This window comes from Myotis lucifugus, unplaced genomic scaffold (assembly GCF_000147115.1).
Source record: "Myotis lucifugus unplaced genomic scaffold, Myoluc2.0 scaffold_18, whole genome shotgun sequence".
Taxonomy (NCBI): Eukaryota; Metazoa; Chordata; class Mammalia; order Chiroptera; family Vespertilionidae; genus Myotis; species Myotis lucifugus.
The window spans coordinates 5212593-5237470 of NW_005871066.1; the positions used below are offsets into that span (position 1 = coordinate 5212593).

Below are 24878 nucleotides of genomic sequence, written 5' to 3' on the forward strand. Positions count from 1 at the left end.
TCAGTAAATAAAATATAAATTACTTAGTGAAAATTCTTGGGAAAACTGGCTCACTATATGAAGAAAAATGGAATTCATCACATACTGAAATCCAGATGATTAAATGTGAAAGGCAAACTAGAAAACTTAGTAGAATAAAATGCAGAAGAATATCTATGTCTTTGGGATGAAAATTTATAACCCAGATCCAAAATGCATGAATATTTCATCATAAAAAATTGATGAATTCCAGTACAGTACATTTAAAGTAAAGATTAATTTTTAAGGAAGGAATCCTAGACAAAGGTAACAAATGGATAACAGACTAGGAGAAAATGTTTAATATAAATAAAATATTAATAATGCAATATAAAGCAACACTTGGAAATCAACAAGAAAAAAAAGAAAACTTCATAAAGAAATGGGTACAATTTAAATATAGGCAATACAAAGAAGGATAAATCCTAATGGCTAGCAAGTGGATGAAGATATGGTTAATATCTATAATAATTAGCAAAGCACAAGTTAAGACACTGATTAAATAAAACTTTACATCCATCACAATGGCAAAAATGAGGAAGTTTATGATACCAAGTGTGAAGAAATGAAGAAAATGTTAATCCTCATGCTCTCCCAGTGGGAGTCTATATTTTTGTACCATTCTGGAAAACTCTCTATCAGTAGTTAATACATTAATAATGTTGTAACTTGTGATTCATAAATCTTTTCCTAAAAATAGATCTTTACAAAACCGTGGCTATAATATGTTACATACAGGGTTGTTTGTGATGTAAGAGCAGTGATTTGAAGAAACCTAGGGATATCTGGTAAAGAGCAGCTGACAAGTATGATGAGATACTATGCAACAAAAAGGACCAATAAATTATAGCTTCTTGATCATAAAAACAGTGTGTGATTAATAAAGTAAGACAGTGTGGGATTATATATATCATGATGGCATTTAGACACATTAGAAACATATATTAGGAAACTGTTTTTTGAGGGAATATGCATATCTAAGGAGCTATATGAAACACATTAAAATGATGGTTTTATAAAGAGATCAATGGCAGTGGGATATTGGGTGAAAGGGCGAGGACTACGCCCTCCATCTTACCCTGGGTCCTCCATTTTTGGGCAGCCATGTGCTTGGCAAGGCTTCTTCCTGGAAGCCCAAGCCTCTGCTAGCCACACCCAGGATATCTTTAAACTAACCAATGACAATCAAGGGAAGTGTACGCCATAGATATGACCACATCCTGTGTAACGAGACACCGACTTGCGCCTGGCCAATCGGCAGGGCCCACAATCCCCTCTCCTCCCCTTACTCCACCCCCCTATAAAACCTCTCTCCCCACAGGGCTGGGCTCTCTCTGCCACTTGCTGCTGTGCCAGTAAGGGGGGTAGGGGAGCCAAGCCCGGGTTTGAAATAAAGACTCTCTGCTTTTGCATCGGACTCGGCTGGCTCCCTAGTGTGGTCTCTTGGGGATCCTGAAATCTGGGCATAACATTGGGAAATGTTGAGAAGATAATGAAATAAAGCACAAGAGAGGTCTTGTTAAACTGGTACTTAGTGTACCATAAATCGAGCAGTAATATGAACTCAAATCTTTGCTGTACTTGAGGTACAAAAAAATAAAATCCAAATTATTGCTCCACTCTTTGTGGCTATGCTCCTTGTGACTAAGTCACTTAACCCTTCACAGCTTTAGTTTTCTGATCTGAAAACGGTGATAAAAAATAACTACCTCATTCTTTAAAATTATTATTAAATGAGAAAAAGTGCAGTGAGCTCTTAGCACAGTGCTGGAACATGATAATTGTCAGTGTATGTCAACCGCTGGGAGACGGTTCATGTGTCTTTCTGGTTTAGGACAGAGTCCTTGGTGCCAGGCAGGCCTACTGTTTTCAGAACCAGTGGTGCCACCAGCTAGCTATGAACTGATCAAGTGATTTATACTCAAGGCACAAGTCTGTTCTCTGTACAATGTGCAAATAATAAAAGTTGTGAGGATCACTGAGTTAGTGAGTTCAGGCTGCTGTAACAAAAATATCATAGGCTTCACTTATAGTGAGTAGAAGTTTATTTTTCACAGTCCTGGAGACTGGGAAGTCCAAGATCAAAGCACCAACAGATTTAGTGTCTGGTGAAAACCTGCTTCCCGGTTCATAGATGACTGTCTTCTCACGGTGGCCTCATGTGAAGAAAAGGGATGAGGGGACTCTCTGGGGCCTGTTTTTTTTTTAAGTTTTTGCTAATTTTTTAAACAAATATTTTTTTATTGATTTCAGAGAGGAAGGGAGAGGGAGATAGAAATAGAAATATTAATGATAAGAGAGAATCATTGATTGGCTGCCTCCTACATGCCCTCTACTGGGGATTGAGCCCGCAACCTGGGTATGTACCTTTGACTGGAATCGAACCTGGGACCCTTCAGTCCACAGGCCGACACTCTTATCCACTGAGCTTTTATAAGAACACTAATTCCATTCATGAGGGCTCCACTCTCTTGATATAATCACCTCCCAAAGGCCATCACGTTAGGGAATAAGATTTAACATATGAACTTGAGGGCAGGGGAAAACAAATATTCAGTCTGTAGGAATCATAAACCATAAATGTAAACAAAGATAGGTACATTAATAATTTTATTACATCATCAGGGACATTTTAAATTGATTTTTTTTGGTATTTTATGTGGTGGTGAAGAGTACATTTTGGTGCCAGTACTTTAATTCATGCCACAGTGGGTGCCAACATTCTTACTGATCATTTATTCTAAGAACCACCTTTGCTTTTATTTTAAAAATAATTGTGACCTTGTGGACTGTTGTACCTGACCTTCAGCACTGTGCATCTATTTTGTTGAAGTTAGTATTTCCTTCTCATTTCCCAAGGTAGTATCTCCCATCATTGACATCAAATCTGTACCCAGGGTGGCGATGTGAAGGAAAATCTAGAGGAGAAAACTGTTGAAAGTAGAAAGCTGAGAGAAGAATAGTAAGAAGAAAAACATGTGTGTGTAGGCAGGTAGGTTTAAGGAGGCTCTATCATCCTTCCAAATAAGAAAACTGAGCCTGATATTCATAAACATGAACGTGAGTTTGGCAAAGTAAGGAAGTACAGCCTGTCTACAATCCTGCTGATTTTACATGCAGTGAGCGATAGGGCCAACAGCAGTTATCCTCTGTTTAAGGCTACTCCTTAAACACGAGCATCCAAGCTGCAGAAGCATCATGATAAATCTCCAGTCCTTCACGGGTAGACCATTTTTCTGTAATTTAAAGCAAAGATTCCATTAGGTAGCAGGGGAAGGAGATGCATCATACTCCTTAGGACTTTTTTTTATGTCTAAATGTTTATTTCAAATATTTTTTTAAAAAGAGCATAAATTCAAATATAATCTTAAATTTATTCAGGTGACATTAGTTAATAAAATTATATAGGTTTCAAGTATGCAATTCTACAATATATCATCTGTATATTGCATTTTGTGTTCACCACCCAAAGTCAAATCTCCTCCTGTCACCAACCATCAATTCTCTTCCCCCTTAGTACTTTTAAATGCCCTCTTGATACTTTTCTAACTTGAGATGCCATTTAGGAAATTCTTATTGCCCACAACTATCATCACTAATTACCTTTGTTATTAATGGGTGCCCATTGTCAGGTTCAACATTCCAAATCTCCATATTTTATGAATATATATGTCAGACCTCACATTTATTTTGTTTCACCCTGCCCTTACCACTATCCCTCCCAGTCTCCGCATTCAACTCTGTCATTATTAACTGCTTTGGTAATAAGGTTACAAATCATTTTTTATGGCTTCTTCACCATATTTCTGCAAACAGCTACCATACTACATTAACGTTACATTATACACCCCAAAGGGAGGGGTGTGACCAAGTGCACACTTCTTACAGATTTATTGCACAGCCAGACCACTGGGCCAATGAATCCATTTATCTTGTAGCACCAAGAGCTTAATATGTCCTGCTATCCTAAACTAGCAGCACTTTAAGAAAATATCAATGTAGAAAATGCTCCCTGATGGTGAGTAATCAGTTAAAATGTTTGACCTTTTACCAGAAGAGATAATGTATTTACATTGTTGTTTAATCTTCAGACAATTACAGAACACATTAAAATAAACCCCTTCTTTTACCCCACAATCCCACTTCTCTGCATATCCTATCTAATAAAGAGGGAATATGCTAATTGACCCTCATGCTGTCACAAAGATGGCAGCACCCACAGCCAATAAGGAGGGAATATGCTAATTGACTGCCACACCCTCAAATATGGCAGCACCCAGAGCCACAAGATGTCCAGCAGAGGAGGGCAGTTGGCGGCAATCAGGCCGGCCAGGGAGCAGTTAGGCATCGATCAGGCTGGCAGGGGAGTGGTTAGGGGTGATCAGGCTGGCAGGCAGAAGTGGTTAGCAGTAATCAGACAGGCAGGCAGGCAAGCGGTTGGGAGCCAGCAGTCCTGGATTGTGAGGGGGATGTCCGACTGCTGGTTTAGGCCCGATCCCACAGGGGTCTCAGATTGGAGAGGGTGCAGGCTGGGCAGAGGGACAACCCCCCTAGTGCACAAATTTCATGCACCAGGCCTCTAGTACACAATAAGGAAAATGCCAAAAGCAGCATCAAGCTCTATCTGCTTTTCTTATCAGTGATTCATGATTTGAGATTTTGTTCGATTTTTAAATTTGACCTTGAGGTGCATCAAGGAGACACATTGGAGGGCTGAAGCAGTGATCAGAGGAGGAAACTATTATCCAACAGAAAATAAGATAAATATCTATCTCATTTAATGCAGCTGTTGAGAAGACAGGTATCTGGGGAGTGACTCAGGAAAATCCACACCGAAAGGTGGAGGGCTGGCATTTTAGCTGAGAGAATATTCATCAAAGAGAATGTTTGGAAATGTCTATTTCAGATCACGTAGGAAAAAAATGAACTTGCTCCTAGATCCAAGATCCATTCAAGAAAGGCAACTTGGCCCTCAGACAGAGAAAACTCTGGCAAGAACCTGTGCTATTTTAAATTCAAAACTTCATTTATGTGGTCCAAAGAGTGAGCTTCTGCACCCTGGAACCCTGGGTGGAAAGAGAGTCCAGAGGATAATGAAGAAGGAGTCAGACAAGTTATAGAAAGTGTGAGAGCGTTTGGGCCTCCTTCTCGCCTCTCTCCATGTTGGACTTTAGGAAATGGCAGTCAACACTGTGGCTGTTGGTCTTCATTATCTTTATCATGTTTTGTGGCTCTTAGAATAAGATCTTCCATATTTTTTTCTTTCACTGTTTTAATGACTCCCACCTGTGAAATCTCCCAGGTGAATCTGAAGATAATTTAGAAAAAAAATCCCAATGAGATTTTTATTTATTGATTTGAGAGAGAGAGAGAGAGAGAGAGAGAGAGAGAGAGAGAGATTGTTGTTTCACTTATTTATACATTCATCGGTTGATTCTTGTATAACCTGGGATTGAACCACAGCCTTGGTGTATCAAGTCCACACTCTAACCAGCTGAGATACCCGGCCAGAGCTGAGATCTTGATTACAATTGCATTAAGCCTGTAGGATAACTGGAAAGATTTAGTCTCCTCAGTGATTTTGCCTTCGCCTCACCGTGCTATAGATCCACTCCTTACCCTGAGGATCCTGTGGTCAACCTGGCAACAGGATCTCAGGTCTGAGGAGTTGAAGGTTTCCTGGCTCCCGTAGTTGGCACAGGGCCCCAGTGTCCTGTGTCCTGTGTCCTCTCTCAGCAGTGTCCTTTTCCTTCCTCCTGCCACCAGCTCCCTTCTCCAGTCACCACTGTCAGAAATCTCTACATGAGCACCTTACTGCTATGTCATTTCCACTAAACTCAGTTGAAAAGTTGTATATGCTTCAGACCAAACTCCTCTCTGGGATATTTACATTGTGATCAGGTTGATAGAGATGAAAGAGTATTTCTAATTATGATAGCACAATTCCATACTGGGATTCCAAACAAAGACAAGAAGCCTGGGCCAGAGAAAAAGGCTTTGGCCTGTGAGTCAATAGGCCCAATCCTGTTGCTATCTTGGGGAAGTCAATTTTTGTCTCCCAATTCCAAGTTTCCTCATGTGTAGAATGAGGGGGTGGGAGTTAATTAAAATTCCCTTTGGCTCTAGTTTTTAACAGTATAGTGGACAGAAGTCTGAGGCCACAAAACCATAAGTGTAAGCCCCAATGTTCTGTGTACCCAATGTTCTGGTGGAAATACCATTCATCTAGCTTTCCTCATCCTTTTATATCAAAAATGGGCTTATATTGCAGAGTCTTCTGAGACTTTAGGTCAGTGGGGTAAACCATCTTTGATGACTTCATTTAGTGCGATGATCTTTTAGATTATTCAGCCCCCATGGCTAGTTTGTAAAGGGGGCAGGATACACATTTTTGTGAGCTCTTATAAAATATCAGTTTCAACCAGGTAAAAGTACCATTTTGGGGGGTCAAAATGATCAAATGTTAGTAATTTTGACTTGACCTCAATAGAATTATGAAACACGGCACAATAAAAACATTAGAAATATCAATCTGAAATCCTCTGTTATTTCTGCAGTCTCTTTCACTTCCCTTATTTGATGGAGATGGTTGGTCCCAAGCTCACTGCCCCAGGGGATGGATGGTTATGACAGAGTTCTCTCAAGGCCTTGGTGTTCCCAAGCCTAAGCCCTTAGGCCAGTGGTTCTCGACCTTCCTAATGCCGCGGCCCTTTAATACAGTTCCTCATGTTGTGGTGACCCCAACCATAAAATTATTTTCGTTGCTACTTCATAACTGTAATTTTGCTACTGTTATGAATCGTAATGTAAATATCTGATATGCAGGATGTATTTTCATTGTTACAAATTGAACATAATTAAGCATAGTGATTAATCACAAAAACAATATGTAATTATATATGTGTTTTCTTAGGCGACCCCTGTGAAAAGGTCATTTGATCCCCAAAGGGGTCGCGGCCCACAGGTTGAGAACTGCTGCCTTAGGCAGTCGTTTTCAACTGGACTGGAAGCAGGAGATTGGCTGTCACAACTGGGGAAGTGGAGGAAGTGCTCCTAACATCCAGTGGGTAAAGGCCAGGGATGTCGCTAAACATCCTACATTGCACACGACAGTCCCCTTACAAAGAGGTCGCTAGTGCTGAGGTTGAAAATACCTCAGCTCAGGGGAATTTAGGAAACTCAGAAGTAAACAAAATATTCTGGAAAAACATCAAGGGGTAACAGATTCCCTTCTTCCCATACATCCTTCTTTTTCCACTGAGACTAGAAAAATATTATGTCAAACTAGGGGTGAGAGACAGGAGACATCTTCTCTGTTCTCAAGGAATGTATTCAGAATTTGCGTACAGTGAGCATTAATGAAACTACAAAATCTGCTGGACATGTTTTGTAAAACATTTCAGAATAAAGTGTAAAATTAGCTTTTTAGTTTGATTCATTGACAACAAGTGGTTTCCCTATTGCCACTTTCTCTGGGTTTTATGTTGTGATAGACAGAAACCATGTGTCAGGAGAGAGCAAGCATCTAGAAACACCTCCAGACTTCTAGAAGTATCTTGAATATTTCATCTCTGATTTTTAACCTGCAATGTTTTCAACTGCTCGTATTTATTTTGACATGTATTTATCTAACATAGATTTAACAAACAGCCCTGTTCATTTATTAATCTAACACCTCAAACTCAGATTATGCACAGCTCTTCTCACTAATCCTCTATCTTTTCATGCCAGCAGCTAAAATAAACTACTCTGGGGAATTATAATTGCCTTTAAAATGTAATCACACATTAGAAAAGGATCTAAAAGATTTGTGCAAGAAAATCACACATGCAAGAATGATGTGCATACTTTATTAAAATATTCAAATTAATGTCATTTGTATCATTTGCATAAAGGTTCTCATTTTTCTAAAATTAAAAAAAATTTTTGAGTGCTCTTAAACTAAAACAAGTTCTTTTCTTGTGTGTGTATGTGTATGTGTGTTTAAGGGTTTATTTGGGATTGTGGGATGGAAGAAGGAGAGAGAGCAGAAATGGTACAAAATTTGTCCTGAAAATTTTGTTTTTTTGTTTTTTTTTAGAGGATATAAAAAATTTTCCCACTTTTGAATTATATAAAAAAATTGGAAGGGACCAGTGTTCTAAATGACTATCTTTAAGGACACTTCTATTTCTGTGGAGAGATTCCAGCATAAGACACAGTAACATTAATTATGATGATTAGGCAATGTGCATTAATTTGTTAAACTTTATGAAATTTTGTAAGCTGATTGTTAATTACAGCTATTATTAAAGATTAAATTATATAAACTCAGAATTAAATACATGATATTAGAGACAAAGGTGATAAATATTCAAAATATATCACTAGTTATTTTATTTTACTGTTATGTATATTTTATCTGTAGGATGAACATATATATATATATATATATATATATATATATAATATTATCTAGTGGTGTTCCGCTGTGCACCTAACTCCACGTTTGCTGACATCATGTTGGCAACCTAAAGTTAGCCATGGTGGGAGCATTTACACCATGGAAATTGGCAAATGCTATCTACCAATCAGACTTTCCTTACCCTCCACCAGCCTCTCTCTACCACTGTTAAACATTTACCAGCACATTAATGATAGTAACTGAGAAACTAAGGACTGACAGCAGTGGTCAGGGTAGGTGGGGCCAGTTTATTAATCTCAGTGTCTTTGGCTCAAGGCACACTGCCAAGAACATAGTAGGCACTCAGTAATTACCAGCCAATAAGTGAAAGGATGGTTCAACCATGTTATTTTCTGCACTCTATAGTCCTTCAGATTTAGTACCCGTTTTGCTTCAAGGCAGTAGAATAGGCTGAATTACATCTGTGTGACCTCGTAACCCATTTCTCAATTTGGGTTATGGTTAGTTTTCTACAAAGTGCACTCACACACACATTGAGAGAAATTTTCTCATAATAAATGAAGAAAATGAGATGTTATAATATAGAGCATCAGTTTTTATCTTTTAACAAAGATGCAACATAGGAAATACATTTTAAGCATAACTCAGTACATGTATGTATATAAAAATTGGTGTACATAAATAAAAATGAAACATTTGAATAAAATACCATTTAGCTTTATTGTGTATAATGCACACAGATATTTTTTATTCTATTTTAGTTCATTATAAAGTGCTGTTCAAGGCTCACTAAATTATTGACCCAACAATGAGTCAAAACCCACAAATTAAAAAAACACTCTTCTGTCAGGATGAAAAAATATCCTTTATGTCTTTTATGCAGACATATCACATTAGTATGAAGAATAAACATACAGTTTATAGAAGAAATTATATAAAATCATATGAGAACATTTATGAAACAAACAATAAAAAGAAAACATTACAGTCTAGTCATAGAAAATGTTGGCCTACCACCAATGCCTATGCAATTCATCCTCTTTGCCAATATAGTCATTTTTGATGATAAGTCTCTGTCCTGCTCAGGGACATCCCAAACCTGGCAGTTTTAGTCAGTGGCATTGGTAGGGCTCTGTCTCATCATATGTGTGTAACCCACCTCCTTTTACAGTAAGAGCCAGCAGCGATTCTTCATCTAGGGAACTCCCCAGGATGGCTACCAATTTTTCCTGTCATGTTTTCACCTACAACTAAACTTAAACCAAAACCAAAACTACGTCTGGAACTCTAGGATAAGAACATGGAACAAAACCGAGACCAGTGTCCAGCACTCTGCTGTCAATGCCTAGCACCAGTAGCCTGCTCAGTGAGGCTCCGTGGTTGAGCGTTGACCCATGAACCAGGAGGTCACAGTTCCATTCCCAGGCACTTGCTGGGGTTCCAGGCTTGTTCCCCTGTGGGGGGCATGCAGGAGGCAGCCAATTGATGATTCTCTCTCATCTTTGTTGTTTCTTTCTCTCCCTCTCCCTTCCTCTCTCAAGTCAATAAAAATATATTAAAAAAAATACCTAACACCAGTGGGTTTTGGCCAACCTGTAACACTTCTGAGCTACACTGCTTTGGCAAAACCTGACAGAATTTAGGGCACACTTTACACTTATGAAAATATATGAAATGAAAAAGAAAATTGGTTCATTTCTTCATTGGCTTAGGTCACATAAGTATACATTAAGGATGTTGTGAAAGGTAGATACATATCCAAGGGCAAGGTGGATTATCTATTTTCATCACATACTTGATCAATCCATTGTAGCAAATTAATTGTTCAAACTCTGCACCATTAACTCCCTGTGTCTTTCTTCCCAGGTAGCACAATGCTTACTATCAATTTCTTGGCCTAGTCCTAGGCACTGCTTTGGATAAACTCATGATCCACAGAGAAGATGTTATAGATTCTGAGCCATGCTTGGTGATAATCATATAGAACTTTAGAGTCTTTTGTGAAAGGGAATCAGGATGATTCTGTCAGTAGCCAGTTCTCATTGGAGTCAACAGAACTCCAGGAAGTCCTTCCCACTGAGACAGCCAATGACGGCAAAAACTATTACTCTTTAGGCGTTGCTGTTAAAGACAGCTTACGGAATGACCGCTGTGCTGGAGGCTTTGAGGTTCCAATTCCTAATGAGAGAAAAATGCTTTGATTAGTTATATGATATTTTGTCAGTAGGAAGTTGGGAAATGCTTCAGGTGGCTAGAAAGCAGGCCTGGAACTTTAAGTAACAAATGCTTGGATGGACTCGAGCATTCCGAGTTTTCCTGTGCTTAATATGTTACATTGCTATGTTGATACGTAATGTCACAGATGGTAATATTAGTCATGAAAGAACAAAGAAGCCAAGTTCATAGCCAAATGAAAGTTAAAAGGAGGGTACAAAAAGTGATCTTACCCCACAGACAGGTTTTTCTTATTGAAAATGTCTTGAACACCATTGAACACCTTCCCAAGATCCATATGTTGGCACAAGCAGATGGGGAAGACTGTAAATCTCCCAACTGGCTTAACTCCCACTCAAAAACTAAAGCAAGGAGTGTAGTGAAATCAAATTCAGCAATGAATGGATGATCCTAATTTAACAATGGGCAGCTTGCCCACAAATTCTCATGCAAACCAGTGGTGGCTTCCTCTTTTTTTAATTAACTACACAGCCTTTCCAACCCGAAGATTTAAATGTTTACTTCTGTTTGCTTTGCGTCATTTGCATTTCTTTTGATTCTAAAAGGAAATTAACCCCTGAGGCCTAGGAGGGTATCCTTTTGAGGGAACAGATAGACACAACTGGGAAAAAAATATACAAAGAGAAGCTCTCCATTTACTGAACCTATTGCTGTCCAGCTAAATAAGATGGCAGATATTTTGAATGATAACAATAATGGAGTAATTTATATGCAATAGCCAATGCTCCTTGGAAAGCCAGGAGGTACAGATCAAAATCTAGATTCAAATAATGCTGCTAGTACAATAAATTAATAAATTTAAAAGATCTTCAAATCCCTAAGAAGGAAAAACAGTAGATTTTGAGTCATGTAGAGCAACATGGAAGGTAAAAACCTTTCCCACTTGAGAAATTACACAAGAATTCTTCGCCCTCTCATCTTTCAGATAAAATGTAGGAGGTAAAGAGAAAAGAGGAGTATTTCACCTACTCAGTGTGTCTATTGTTGATTCATTTTGACAGATGCATTCTTCTCATCTTAGGCACCTGGGCTGTGACTAAGAGGGCAAGATAGCTGACTCTGACTACAGAAGCTATATTTGGAGGCTGTAGCAATGGAGAAGGAGAGGGCTGGCTTTGGTACTCTAAATGGTTGTAGTACAGGATAATTAGATGGAATTGTACACGGAAAAAATTTGTTAGAGTTACCAAAAATAATTCCTAACGAGAAGGCTGTTGTGTTCTGAAGTAGTCAAAGGGATGCAATGAATATTTCATCTCTTAAAACATTTAACAGAGAAAGGGATGCAGGAATAGAAAGTATATCTTACAGCTATTTTCTGTTGGATAAGAGTGGAGATCATCCATCTTTCTGGCCTTTATTTCTACCTCAACTAATAGGGTGGAGAGAGGGACAGCACAGATACTGTAAACCACATAATTGTAAGAGATCACATCTTCAAATGTGAGTGATAGAGATAAATCTTATTCGGGGGCCTTATGTAGTGGAAAAACAAATGTTCTTGACTTTTTCTGCTACTTAGTTCCTTTATCAGATCATTCTGCCGCAGATGCTAAAGTTCTTTCTAGTTCCAGAGAAATAAGCAGTACATTTTGAGTTTATTGATATTGAGTGCAGGTAGTTTATGGACCATAAACGAATAGCACTCATGAAGTTTTGAGAATGGAAATGATTTAGGGGTCTTTGGTCATGGGAAAGGAATACCTAAAGAGAAGGTATCCTTCCAAAGGAAGAAGGAGAGCATGGGCTTTGCGATCTGGTTCTGTTCAACACCAAAGTCAATTAGTTAAATCAGATTTTATACACAATGATTTATTTGACTAATGGTTTGTTTTTTTCCTTTTTAACTGGTTGGTTGGCGTTTACTTTACTGCTCACTGATGTGACTACTTCATAAATTAGCTAAGCTATCTCTCTGTGTATTACCCAGCACTTTCAAATTTGAATATGCATAAGATCACCTGTAGAGATGTTGCTAAGTTGCACGTTCTGCTTCAGTAGGTGTGGGGATGTGGTCTGAGATGATGCATTTCCAACAAGCTCCCCTGTGATACTGATATAGCTGGTCTGTGGACCACACTTTTAGTAGGAGGGTATGACATCACTGCATGCTCTTAATCCCACATTCTTCTGTGGATACAAACCAATAAAAGGTATTCCCCTTTTTTTTATACATGAAGTATAAATTAAATGTGATGTTTCATTATTTTTCATTATGTTTCACAGTCCTTTTATATTTCCTAGAGTTATATCAAAACTCAGATGGCATATTATAAAATCATTTATATCCAGTTGTCCCCAACCCTGTCTGCACTTTACACTCACCTGGAGGCATTTTGAAAAATACAAATGCCTGGCTCCTATCCAAAAAAGCCAGTTCAGATTATAAGATCAAGACATCATTTTTCTCCCTATCTTTTTATTAGAAACCTTTCAAATTTCCAGAGAAGTGAAAGAATAGTATACTGATTACTCATATACACACCATGTTAACAGAATAGCTTAATAATTACTTATATACTCATTTACCAAGAGCCAACAACTGTTAACATTTTACCATAATTATTTAACTATATGTTTTTGCTTTATTTAAGTCTGTGGTTCTCAACCACGGGGTGTTTAGTAATATCTGAAAATATTCTTGGCTGTCACAACTTGGGGAGGAAGCCGTTTGTGATACTGATATCTAGAAGGTAGAGGCGAGGGAGCTGATAGTATTATAATGCACAGGACAATCCCCCACGCCCCACTGAAAAGAATTAGACCAGAATATAGGTTGTGGCTAAGTTGAGAAACCTTGATCTAAATATGATTCATACAAAATCATTTGAAAATACCTTGACCATGTCATCACTTTTCACTCCTGAATACTTTAGTATCTCCAGAAATGATGTTCTCCCACATACCCACATACCCCTATTACCCTGAAGAGGATGACCATCTTAACATCTTCTAATAGTGAGTCCATATTCAACTTTTCTCAATTGCACCCTAAATCATTTTTATGGTTTTTTGAATCACAATCTAATTCAGATTTGTGTGTTGCATTTGTTTTATTTTTTAGTCTTAAAAATCTAGATAAGTCCTCCAATCTTTTTTGTTTTGTTTTACTTTTTGAAGAGATCAATGCAACTGTCCCACATTATGGGTATGATTGGATTATTTCCTTTTGTCTCATTACTTAACTTGTTTTTTCTATCCCTTGTATTTCCTGTGAACATGTTAGGTGTATATAAAGGCTTCATTAGATTCAAATTAAATATATTTAGTAAGGATGTTTAGGGTGACACTATATAACTAATACTGCATCATGGCAGGAGCTACATAATTCCTGGTTTCCTGTCTGGTAGTATTGCTATATTGGATCATTGGGTTCAGGTAGTGAGTGACCGCTCTTATTTTAAGACCCCTTTGTGACTAGCAAATACTCTTTGGGATAATTCTTTGGCACCTGTGAATATCCTAACCCTGACAACTTTTACCTAATTGTTTTGGTACTCACTGATGTTTCTTGCCTGAATCACTGAAGATTGCAGACAATTCACTTCTTTCATTTATTAATGTAATGAATTAGCCTAGATAATTCACTAAATTATAATTTGTTAGATGGCAGATGAATTAAAAGCTACCAAACTGAAATCTATACCTTCATTTATTATAAAGAAAATAATTTTTAAGTTCCGTAACCTCCATTTGTTAGCTGGAATTCTCTTATGAAAAGAGGGCCTTCTTTTATCAAATGGAAATCAACTATAGTTTCTTCTAAAAAGGGGTGTTTAATTATTTCCTTTAACTCTCAATTTTCAGGATACATTTCAGACTAAAGAGCTGATGTTATAGTCACTTCTTGATTAGTTATTCATAACATTGACTTTTATGAACCACAGGATATGGCCAAAAATTAGTTGGAAATAGCAGGGGGTATCACTAATTTTCTCCAATCAGAAAAGTTATAAGATTTTCTTTTCTTTAAAATCACCATGCACGTTAATATAGATTTTGATGCATTTGCATGTGCACCTCTTTTGAATTTTAGAAAAGGAATATATCTTTAGCAAAGAATTCTTGTGGAATATCAACCGTTAGATGAAAGATGGACAGAAAGTCACCAAATTGAAATCTAGTCCTTCATAACTTGGACTATGTTTGAATAGCCTGTTTAGTCTCTCCTAAATCCATGGGTGGTAAGTGATGTGTGAAAGCAAAACTCTTTTCAGACAACAGTTGAAATATTCAGGTAGGTTCTTGGATTAAAAGATTGTTGTGTTTGGAAATCATCATTTTCCATGAGAAAAAAATGAACATATTATAGGAAGCAACTGGAGCCAGTTTCACCCCTTTGTTTCAAAGTTCTTTATTTCTGAGCCTTGAGTCTCATTTTGGTTGCTTTTCTTTGGGAATAGCAATGTGTAATCAATTAAAATAGCCATTTTTAATTCACTTTGACATGCTACACCAGATTCTTAGACCAGACTCCAAAACTACACCTGGTGAGATAAAAGTGGGTTCCTTTAATTCATTGTCTTAGGTCTGCCCGTAATGAAGAAATCTGCCTTCAGTATATAACATGGTCAATTTGTTTTTATGATGAATTAAATAGGCTCTTAGCACCAAAAACTTTCAGGCATCATCCAGATGTTGCCAAAGTTGAATGAGCACATGGAACTGGTCACACGGAGGCTTCTGTTAACCGAATGCACAATCTGGAAAGAAGATGCATTTTTTTTCAAGGTCTGGAAATTTTAACAGTATCTGGCAGCTACTTCATTTTCAAGATAATCCTGTCACTGTTTCTGGTTATAGGCAGGGGTGGGGGTCCTGTACCGAATGCAAGAATTTGGTGGCTTGCTGAAACTGGGTGGAGATGCTGTCATGTTGGCGCCTGAAGCGTGAGCACAGCTAAGCTTGAGAGGAGTAAACCTGTGATTGTGCTACTTTCAGACATGGAAGGACCTAAGTGGTGTGGGTGTGATGAAAGAGGGGAAGGGAGAAAGAAAAAGAGAACTAGAACATGAGTTCTCTGGACACAAAAGCAATTGGTTAATTCAGTCAGATTTTCACTTGTAAGGAATGGTTTGATCAGGTCCTTAATCCTTAGCCAAATGACTCCCCAAGGACCTATTAACTCATTGTTTTATCCTTTAAAGATGCGCCATCAAAGCAACCATTTCTAAAGTTACAAAACCGTCCTCGCAGCCAGCCTGGGCTTGGTCTGTAAGGGTTGGGGAACTGGCTGGGTTGTTGTTAGGACTTGGCCACGGCAGTGTCCTCTCTCCTGCCACTTGTCCCTGGTAGCAGAGAAGTAGACTGTCACCAAATACTACTTGTTCACGCGCTAAGTAGACAAAAACCAAACCAAAGCAATAAAACACTCCCGAGGAAATGGATTTTCAGCTTTATTTTCTGTGAACTGAGAGATCCCCTCCATTCCCCTTTACAGAACAGGCAGAAGCAGACATGAAGAGGCCACTTCGATGGGTTTAACTCCATGACCATTTTGATCATGGTGTTAGCCTCCTTCAGTGTCATCCTGTGTTTTAACCATTGGAAACCTATTTATCAAAGACATGAAAGTATTTTACCTGTAGACGAGTTGGCACACAGCACTTCCTATGTCAAACATTTCCAACGAGCCCCACTCTCGCAGCAACCTTGTGTCGGTGGACCTTCTGAGATTTTCACTTACAAGCAGACATGTCTAAGGGAGCATGGAGAGCAATAATTACAATCCACCTCCAATCAAAGAAACCCCAAGGACTCCCTGAAGTTCTCTCTGTGTTTTAGGAGGTTAAACGTTAAAAAAACAAACAAACCAGCAAAGGCCCTAGTCGGTTTGGCTCAGTGGATAGAGCATCGACCTGTGGACTGAAGGGTCCCAGGTCCAATTCTGGTCAAGGGCACTTACCTCTGTTGCAGGCTCCTCCCCAGCCTCGGTTGGGGTGCTGGGCGTGCGTGCAGGAGACAACCAATCAATGTGTTTCTCTCACATTGATACTTCTCTCTCTTTCTCTCCCTCTCCATTCCACTCTCTCTAAAAATCAATGGAAAAAATATCTTGGGTGAGGATTAAAAATAAATAAATAAATAAATAAATAAATAAATAAATAAATAGATAAATAGATAGAGAGAAAAATTTTAAAAAATAGCAAAGAACTTCTTAGTTTAATCTAGACAGGACAATAGTCCAATTCCACTTTAGAGTTGGACATCGAAGGAAGGGAGGGAGGGAGGAAGGGAGGGAGGGAGGGAGGGGAGAAAAAAGGATGAGAGAGACCGAGAAGACACTTATCAAAGATCACAGCACTACTAAATGGCAGAGCTGAGGACAAATAAGACTCTCATACCCCAACTTCATTCTTTTCACATTTTTCAGAGACATTTATCAGTTCTCACGCTCTCTGTCATGCTCCCATTGCTCTCATATACATTTATTCTGAGGAGACAATGATCTAATGTTTGGAAGATGCAGGAAAGCCATGTGACTGCACTTAGATGATTATGGGAATGTCTTTCAGTGTCCCTAGCAGAGAAAACAGGTTACTAATATCTGGTCTCTCATTCACATAAAAAACATATTCCCTTGCCTGCTTTCCTGCTCTATCTCCTTGTGGATGTCTTAATAGGCATTTCAAAGTCAACACATTCAAGCATTCTGTTGACTGTACCTGAAACATACAAAACCTCCCACTTCCCCTCTTACCCTAATTCAGGACACAGCTCTCTTTGCCTGAATATTGCAATTGCCTCCCAATGCCTCCCACCCCCACACTGGCCCCACTTCTCCCCCCTCCCATGCCCCCCATCCCAGGAAATTCTTAACACAGAGGCAGAATGACCTTTGGAAGCCTAGGTCAGACTCTGCTGTCTCTTCTCCATGAAGCCTTTCCCTGGCCAGTCCTTACCTTTCTTTATTTTCTCCACATTGTTTTTACTATCCAGTAGCCTGCATACCAGTATTTGACTCATTATTTATTTGTTCAATATTCCTGTTTACTAGGACATAAGCATGTCAGTCGGACTAGTAAGTAGCACAAAGTCATCATTAAATTTGTTGAACAAATGAAAATATATTTTCTATTCAGAAGCCTCCAAAGGCATCAAAATAAAAACAAAAGTCATTTAAATGGGCACATTTTAAATCAAAGTCTTCATGGTATCATTTTAGAACCTTGCTATCATAATTCTAGGATTAGCCTTAAAATTAAGAGGAAACAAATACGATTTAAATAAAAAGAGCCCCAGGTAATCTACCTCACCACCCCAAGCCACCTGCACTTCTCTCTCTCTTGCTCACTCAGTCCTGACACAGCTCCTTGCAAGTCCTAAGCATTTCCCACCCTGGACTTCGCTCCTCCCTCCTCCTTACTCCTGCTGCTTGGAAGCCCCTTTTGCAGACATCTCTCCGCTCCCTCCCTCATGTTCTTCAGGTCTCTCTCCAAACAGAGATGGCACCAGAGCCTTCCCTGAGTACCTGGCACAAAATAAGGATGGCCCCACTCTGCACGCCTCTCCCCCATAGCCAGTGTTCTCATTCTTTACAGTACTACCGAGATGATACACATTTTCTAATTATTGGCTTATTGCTTATGTATACTTCATATAGGGAGCAGTCTGGTTTGTTTGCTACTGTATTCTAGTTGGTATAGAGGAGTTGCTCAATACATATTTTTGAATGAATAAATGTGTAGATAAATGACTAAATAATTTTCATAGTTGTTTTTTAGTAATTTCTCTTTACTCAACACTTATTGCTAATATTTTTCTCAGTTTCACATTGGACATATTTTTATGGTATTTTAAATGGAGGAGTAATTAATTTTTCTGCAATTATTTCTCTCATTTTCTTTGTAAATTCACTTGCCTGGAAAGCCGTTCCTGACCCAAACAGGTTTAGACACACCTATGTTTTCTTAAAATATTTTATGATTTTATTTTTTGCCTTTAATCATTTAGTATATCTGGAATTAGTATATCATTGCTTATGTGACTTAATCTCAATAGATTATTTTCTAAAGAAAAAATTGTCTGTATATTATGTATTTAATAGGATTATTGACTAATTTATTCAACACTAATTTTATCTACCTCTATCTTTCTATTCATAGATGATTCCAGGTTATTTACTCCTTTTGATGTGTCCTTAGGAGACTCTTTTACTTATTACCATTTTAAGAGATGGACTGGGAATGTGGCAAATCCTGCGATCTATGAAATACAGCATCAGCTGGACCTACTTCCTGAATGCAGGGTGACCCTTCTGTTATTTAAGGATGTAAAACAAAACCAAACCAAACCTGGAGACTTGAGAAAAAAGGCTATGGAAGGAGCCATTGATGCTTCATTAAAAAACTCTACAGTGCTCATCAATCCATTTTAAATACTTCTGGCGGCAAACAAAGCAGTTCTCCTCTAGAAACTGGGAGAAATGAAGATGACAACTCTATTGAAATTATTTCCGGCCTTTCCCCAAATGATAATATTTCAGAGGCTTTGAAACAATTGCTATCTCAGCAAATGGCGGTTCAATTCTAATTGTTTACATTGAAAATGGAGGAAATAAATTAAGAAGACCTAATATTTCAGATAAAAAGTTTCTCTGAAAAATCTTCCAGAATGACAAATTACAGATGTCAAAAAGATATACAAACTATCCTCACAAGAGGAAAATATTGGGAAATTATTGAATGGTGCCACCTGTAGAATGTAAATAAAGAATGTTTTGTGAAATGACAAATACTTAAAAATTTCAGCATATAAAAATTATTACAGTTTTATGATGTGGCTAATAATGCTATTTCTATTTAATTCGCACTTGTTTCCTCTTAATCTTAAGGCTAATTCTAGAATTATGATAGCAAGGTTCTAAAATGATACTATGAAGACTTTGATTGAAAATGTGGGGAGGGGGAAGGAGAGATTGGGTAAAAGAAGGTAAAGGGATTAGCCAAAGAACATATATCCATATAAGTGGTTACTTGGTGCAGGTGTTGTCTGACAGATTTCTCCACTGTTAATTTACAATTTCCCTCTTGTAATTTTAGCATCCATTAGTGGATCTTGATTGCAATAGTTATTGTGGTGCCCTTATGGTCCCCTCATTCCTTCTACATTTACTGATTACAATTCTTCTCTAAAAAGGAGTTGTCTCTATCCTGGCGGGTGTGGCACATTGGTTGGAGCCTTGTCCTTGCACCAAAGGGTCTCGGGTTCGATTCCTGGCCAAGGGCATGTAACTGGGTTGCAGGTTCAATTCCCATCCCAGTCTAAGCATGTGCAGGAGGCAACCAATGGATATCTCTCTCACACATCAATGTTTTTCCCCTTCTCTCGCCCTTCTCCCCTTCCTCTCTTTTGAAAAAAATCAAAAGAAAAAATATCCTCATGTGAGGACTAATAATAACAACAACAAAAGTTGTCTCATCTCTCCCACTTATTTATACTATTATTTATTTATGACAGTAAGGGCTCATGGATATTTATTATAATATTGAATTACAACCCATATTGTTTTCATTTATTTTGTTTCTCATTTTGTTTCAGCTTTGGATGCTGGGACTTCCTCTAGGTTGGCTCCTTGGCCCCTTGCCATGCCTCCATCTTTTTGAATATGTCCTTACTCTCTGATACCACAAGGTACTCCACATTCATCTTGTCTTTTTTCATGACCTAGCCCTGGAATTGACCATTTATCTAAAGAAAGATATAGATAATTCTTAATTGTTTAACATTTGCTAAATAGTTTACAGATTGTAATTTATTTTATTATTAATATTATTTTAATTTTTATGATTAATCCTCACTCGAGGATATTTTTCCATTGATTTTTAGGGAGAGTGGAAGAGAGAGGGAAAGACAGAGAGAAACATCGATGTGAAAGAAACACATTGATGGTTGCCTCCTGCATGAGCCCCAACCAGGGCCCTGGCCAGGGAAGAACCTGCAACCAAGTACGTGCCTTTGACTGGAATGGAACCCAGGACCCTTTGGTCCACAGACCATTGCTCTATCCCCTGAACCAAACCAGCGAGGGCTATTTTTTTCTTCATTTGCAATATTATTTAGGCTACAGGAAATGATGATTAACCTACAATGACAAAGATACAGATTTTTATAATGTCTTTACATGCCTATTTTAAAAACTTGCTTTATTTAATGATAACTTTGGTAAAATCTAACAATGCTTAGAGATTATTTATAATACCGATGATCTAAGTTGCCAATTTCTATGAACAATCATAAAAATATTCACTGCACAATTTCCTGAGATGTTAACAGCGCAAGGTTTAGTGTTAAACTGACATACTTGCTCATTCTCTCCTTTGTTTGTCTCCTGAGAGATGTGTGACTGATCATACAGGTAACAGCATGCAAAGGGTTGTTGGGTCGAGAACCTGAGTTCTGTTCAACAACCAAGACATTTTTTCATGAACATGTTGGCGAGAACCTAACTGTTCGAGATGGGAGATGTTCAAGAACTGAGGTTTGACTGTACTGATCTGCATCTCAAACCCTGAAAACCAGGAGTACTGATGATCAGGGGCAGGAGAAAATAGATGTGTCTGTTCAAACAAAGATAGTGAATGGGCCCATCCTCTGCCTTTTTGTCTTATTCAGGCCCTCAATAGATTGGACGATGACCATCCATATTGGAGAGGGTGATCTTCTTTAGTAGTAAACCGTTTCTAATGCTAATCTCTGCTGGACACACCATCACAAAAATAATATTTTACCAATATCTGGAAATCCCTTAGCCTAGTTAAGTTGGCATTAAGCATCACAGTTAGAGACTAATGGAATGAATGTATTTTGAGAACCTGTTATCTGAGAATGTGTGACATCCAAAGAAGAAAGGAATAGATTCTAAAGTTTAGAAAGTAGAACTTCTAAAAGTATAGTGAAAAGTTTGTATTACTCTATAACATTAAGTTTTGAAAGAAAATATAACTTTAGAAGGTTGGAAAGTTCTCAAAAGATGTAATTATGACTGTATAATCCTATAGATTGAATTGTATGAAGCTACAGAAGGCATGCTTATCAAATATGTAGATGACATGAAGCCTGGCAAGAGAATGAACACATTGTATGTCAGAACCAGAACTGAAATAACAAAAAAATCTTGTCAGTCTGTAGCAATGGGATGAATCTCTAAAAAAGGTAGAAGTACAGGGATTAACATAAGATCCTACATTGGATCCAAAAACCCAACTGCCCAATGAAATTGGAAGTAATGTATGTAACATAGCACCATGTGATAAAATGACTGTCAAGTTTTAATAAACCAAAAAGTTAAAGAGATATAATTGAATAATAGAAATGCTAAACATTTCAAAACGTTTTTTTTCTACCATTATCTGTCAGTCAGGTCATATAAGGTAATTATCTAGTTTTGTATCTGTTATAGGAAAGGGATCAGTAAACAAACAAACAACTATGCTTTACATTTAGTAATAAAGCATAATTAAAAATATGGGGTGGGTACTTTGAAAAAGAGACAACTCCAAATTAAGGGTGAGGAGGGAATAATAGTTTTCTTCAATTATTTTAGTGACTTATGAGTCAAAGATGTTAGTTTTATTCTAATAGGCTCAAAAGAGTAGAACTAGAATCAGAGAGGAGAAGTCACAGGAAGAATAAATTCCAGCTTAATATAAAGAAATCGCAGTCAAAGTTTCCTAAAATTCAGAGGGGTTGCTCAAAGAGTAGGTTCCCCACAATGAAAACGTTTGAAGGCAAGTTAACCCACAATTTGATAGATAATGTTGTAAAACTCATTCAAACAGTGAAAGAAAATGTAGGTCAGGTTACCTTGCGGTTTTTGATACTATGTCTAAAAACCTTTGTGAGGAATAACTACTATATCAGACTTATTTTAATTCATTCTTTACAGGGAGAGGATTCATTTGCCAGACAGTATGTCTATGTCATGGTAATAACAAACTATATTATATCAACATGAGAAACCTTCTTAGAAAGGAATTAAAAACATTACCTTTCAGGGAATTTTGGAAGATTTACTTAGTCTTATTATAGCTCTTACTGTTGTTGATACTTATAAAAATGAAAACATTGAATTCATTAGGATCTGGCTCCTCAGAAGACCTGACTAAAATCTTACTATCTAATTATAGGGGAAAAGAAGCTGACTAGATGGCAAATATTCTCTACTCATATTGTAATAGTAAATGATTCTCTGACATGCCAAATCCTCCTTTCGGAATCCCTAGCACTGCCCCTCCTATCAAACTATCAAAAGTTCCCAGCTGTGAACTTCTCAGTTGCTAGTGTGCACTGAGGCACCCCAGGCTTTCGAAGCATTTCCTTACTAGTACAGCCCAGGAAAGACTTTGTTGGCATCCTTAGATCTATAAATCTTTTTTCACCTTTGAAATATACTGTTAGTTCTTCTCTGAGTTACCACTTTCATCTCTTTCTTTCTACTCTACTTGTTTCATTCTATTGCTCTTCACTTCTATTGCTAAAAAAAACTCTTACATTCCAAGATAATATATAGAACTTTTTTTTTTTGCCCAAGATCAAAAGAAAAATAAGAAAGAAAAAGGTTAGAGAAAGGGGAAAGAGATGCTTTGAATTTTGGTTCAGGATCTTTCTGGAAAAGGCTAAATGAAGCTATCTCAGAGAGTACCGATGAGATATTAGAGATTCAGTTTACAGACTGTATTTAGGAAGAGTGAGATTGGGGAAAGAACATATTTAAATGAAAAAAGAGAGAAACAATTTAAGAGATTGACTTTGTGAGTTTGTATGTTTTCTTTTAACCAATGTGATGGTTAATTTCATGTGTCAACTTGGCAAGGCCATGGCACATAGTTTTTAGTCAAACACCAGTCTAGATGTTGCTGTGAACGTATTATTAAAGATATAATTAGCATTTAAATCAGTAGAATTTGAGTAAAGCAGATCACTGTTTACAATGTGATTGGATCTCAGCGTAAGGTTATGTAAGCCTTTAGAGGTCGTCCCAGGTAGGAGGCATCCTGCCTTCAGACTGCCTTCAGGCTCAACACTACAGCATTAACCTTTCCCTGGGTCTTCAGACTGCTGGTTTGCTCTGTAGATTTCAGACTTGCCAGTCTCCAAAACCACATGAGCCAATTTTATAAAATAAACTTTTCCCTTGATAGATAGATAAAGAAATGGAGATAAACAGAGATATAGAGATTTAAGTAAATATATCTCTATAGATTATATATATGTTTATATTTATTCTATTAGTTATTTCTCTGAGAACCATTAATAGCAATGAATTTCTTTAATCTCTTGTCCTACTCTTTACACTTTTCCCCTTCTATTTTTATCCTTGAGATTTACCTTCTTCTGGGGTGAAACTTAATATTCTTCTTCCCAAATTTTCTGTATCAAGCCACCTCTACCTCTTTTCTCACTTCAAAATGATATTTGTGTAACAATATCAGAAAATCTGTATTTTAGCACATTTTGATAAACCATTAATTCATGGATATGTATATCTTCCTATAAAAAATGGAAATTATGATAACTTCATGAACCTCACCCTGGATTTATTGTAAGGATCATTAGAAACAATATATATGAAACAGCTTTTTAGCCTAAAACTATATCCCATATATCCCATTTTTCTTTCTGCCTTTCTTCATTTTCTTTTTAAAAATATTTTTAATATTTTTAAATTGATTTTAGAGAGGAAGGGAGAGGGAGAAAGAGATAGAAACATAAACAATGAGAGAATCATTGCAGGCCCCACACCAGGGATCGAGCCCACAATCTTGGTCTGTACCCTGACCCGGATTCAAACCATTACCTCCTGGCTCATAGGTCGACACTCAATCACGCAGCCATGCTGGCCAGCCTTTTCGTCATTTTCAAACTCAAATGTATGCCACCTACCTCATCAAAGAACTCTTCTAGAGTATAGGATACAGATCAATTCAGTGAAATCTGACATATATTCCCTGTGATAATCCTTTTACTATAGAAGCTCACAAACTGTAGAGGGAGAGTCATGTAAATACATAACTCTAGGACAGCTAGATCTGAGAAAGTTGTTCTAAGAGGTTAAAAAAACAATGAAAATGCTAGGGGAATATAAATTAAAAAACATTGTAATGATTTCTAGAGAAATTTGAATGAATTTTTGAAGGCGGTAGAATGTGTTGGCCTCAATGGAGAATAAGGATTCAATAACAAATGTTTAAGGAAAGGACATAGTAAACCATTATAATAG

At 37.5% G+C, this 24878-nt stretch overlaps 1 pseudogene; it reads left to right on the top strand.

The window, feature by feature from the left end:
* Positions 1-19382, top strand: part of LOC102435080 — a 51725-nt pseudogene extending 32343 nt beyond the window's left edge.
* The last annotated feature ends 5496 nt before the right edge of the window (positions 19383-24878 follow it).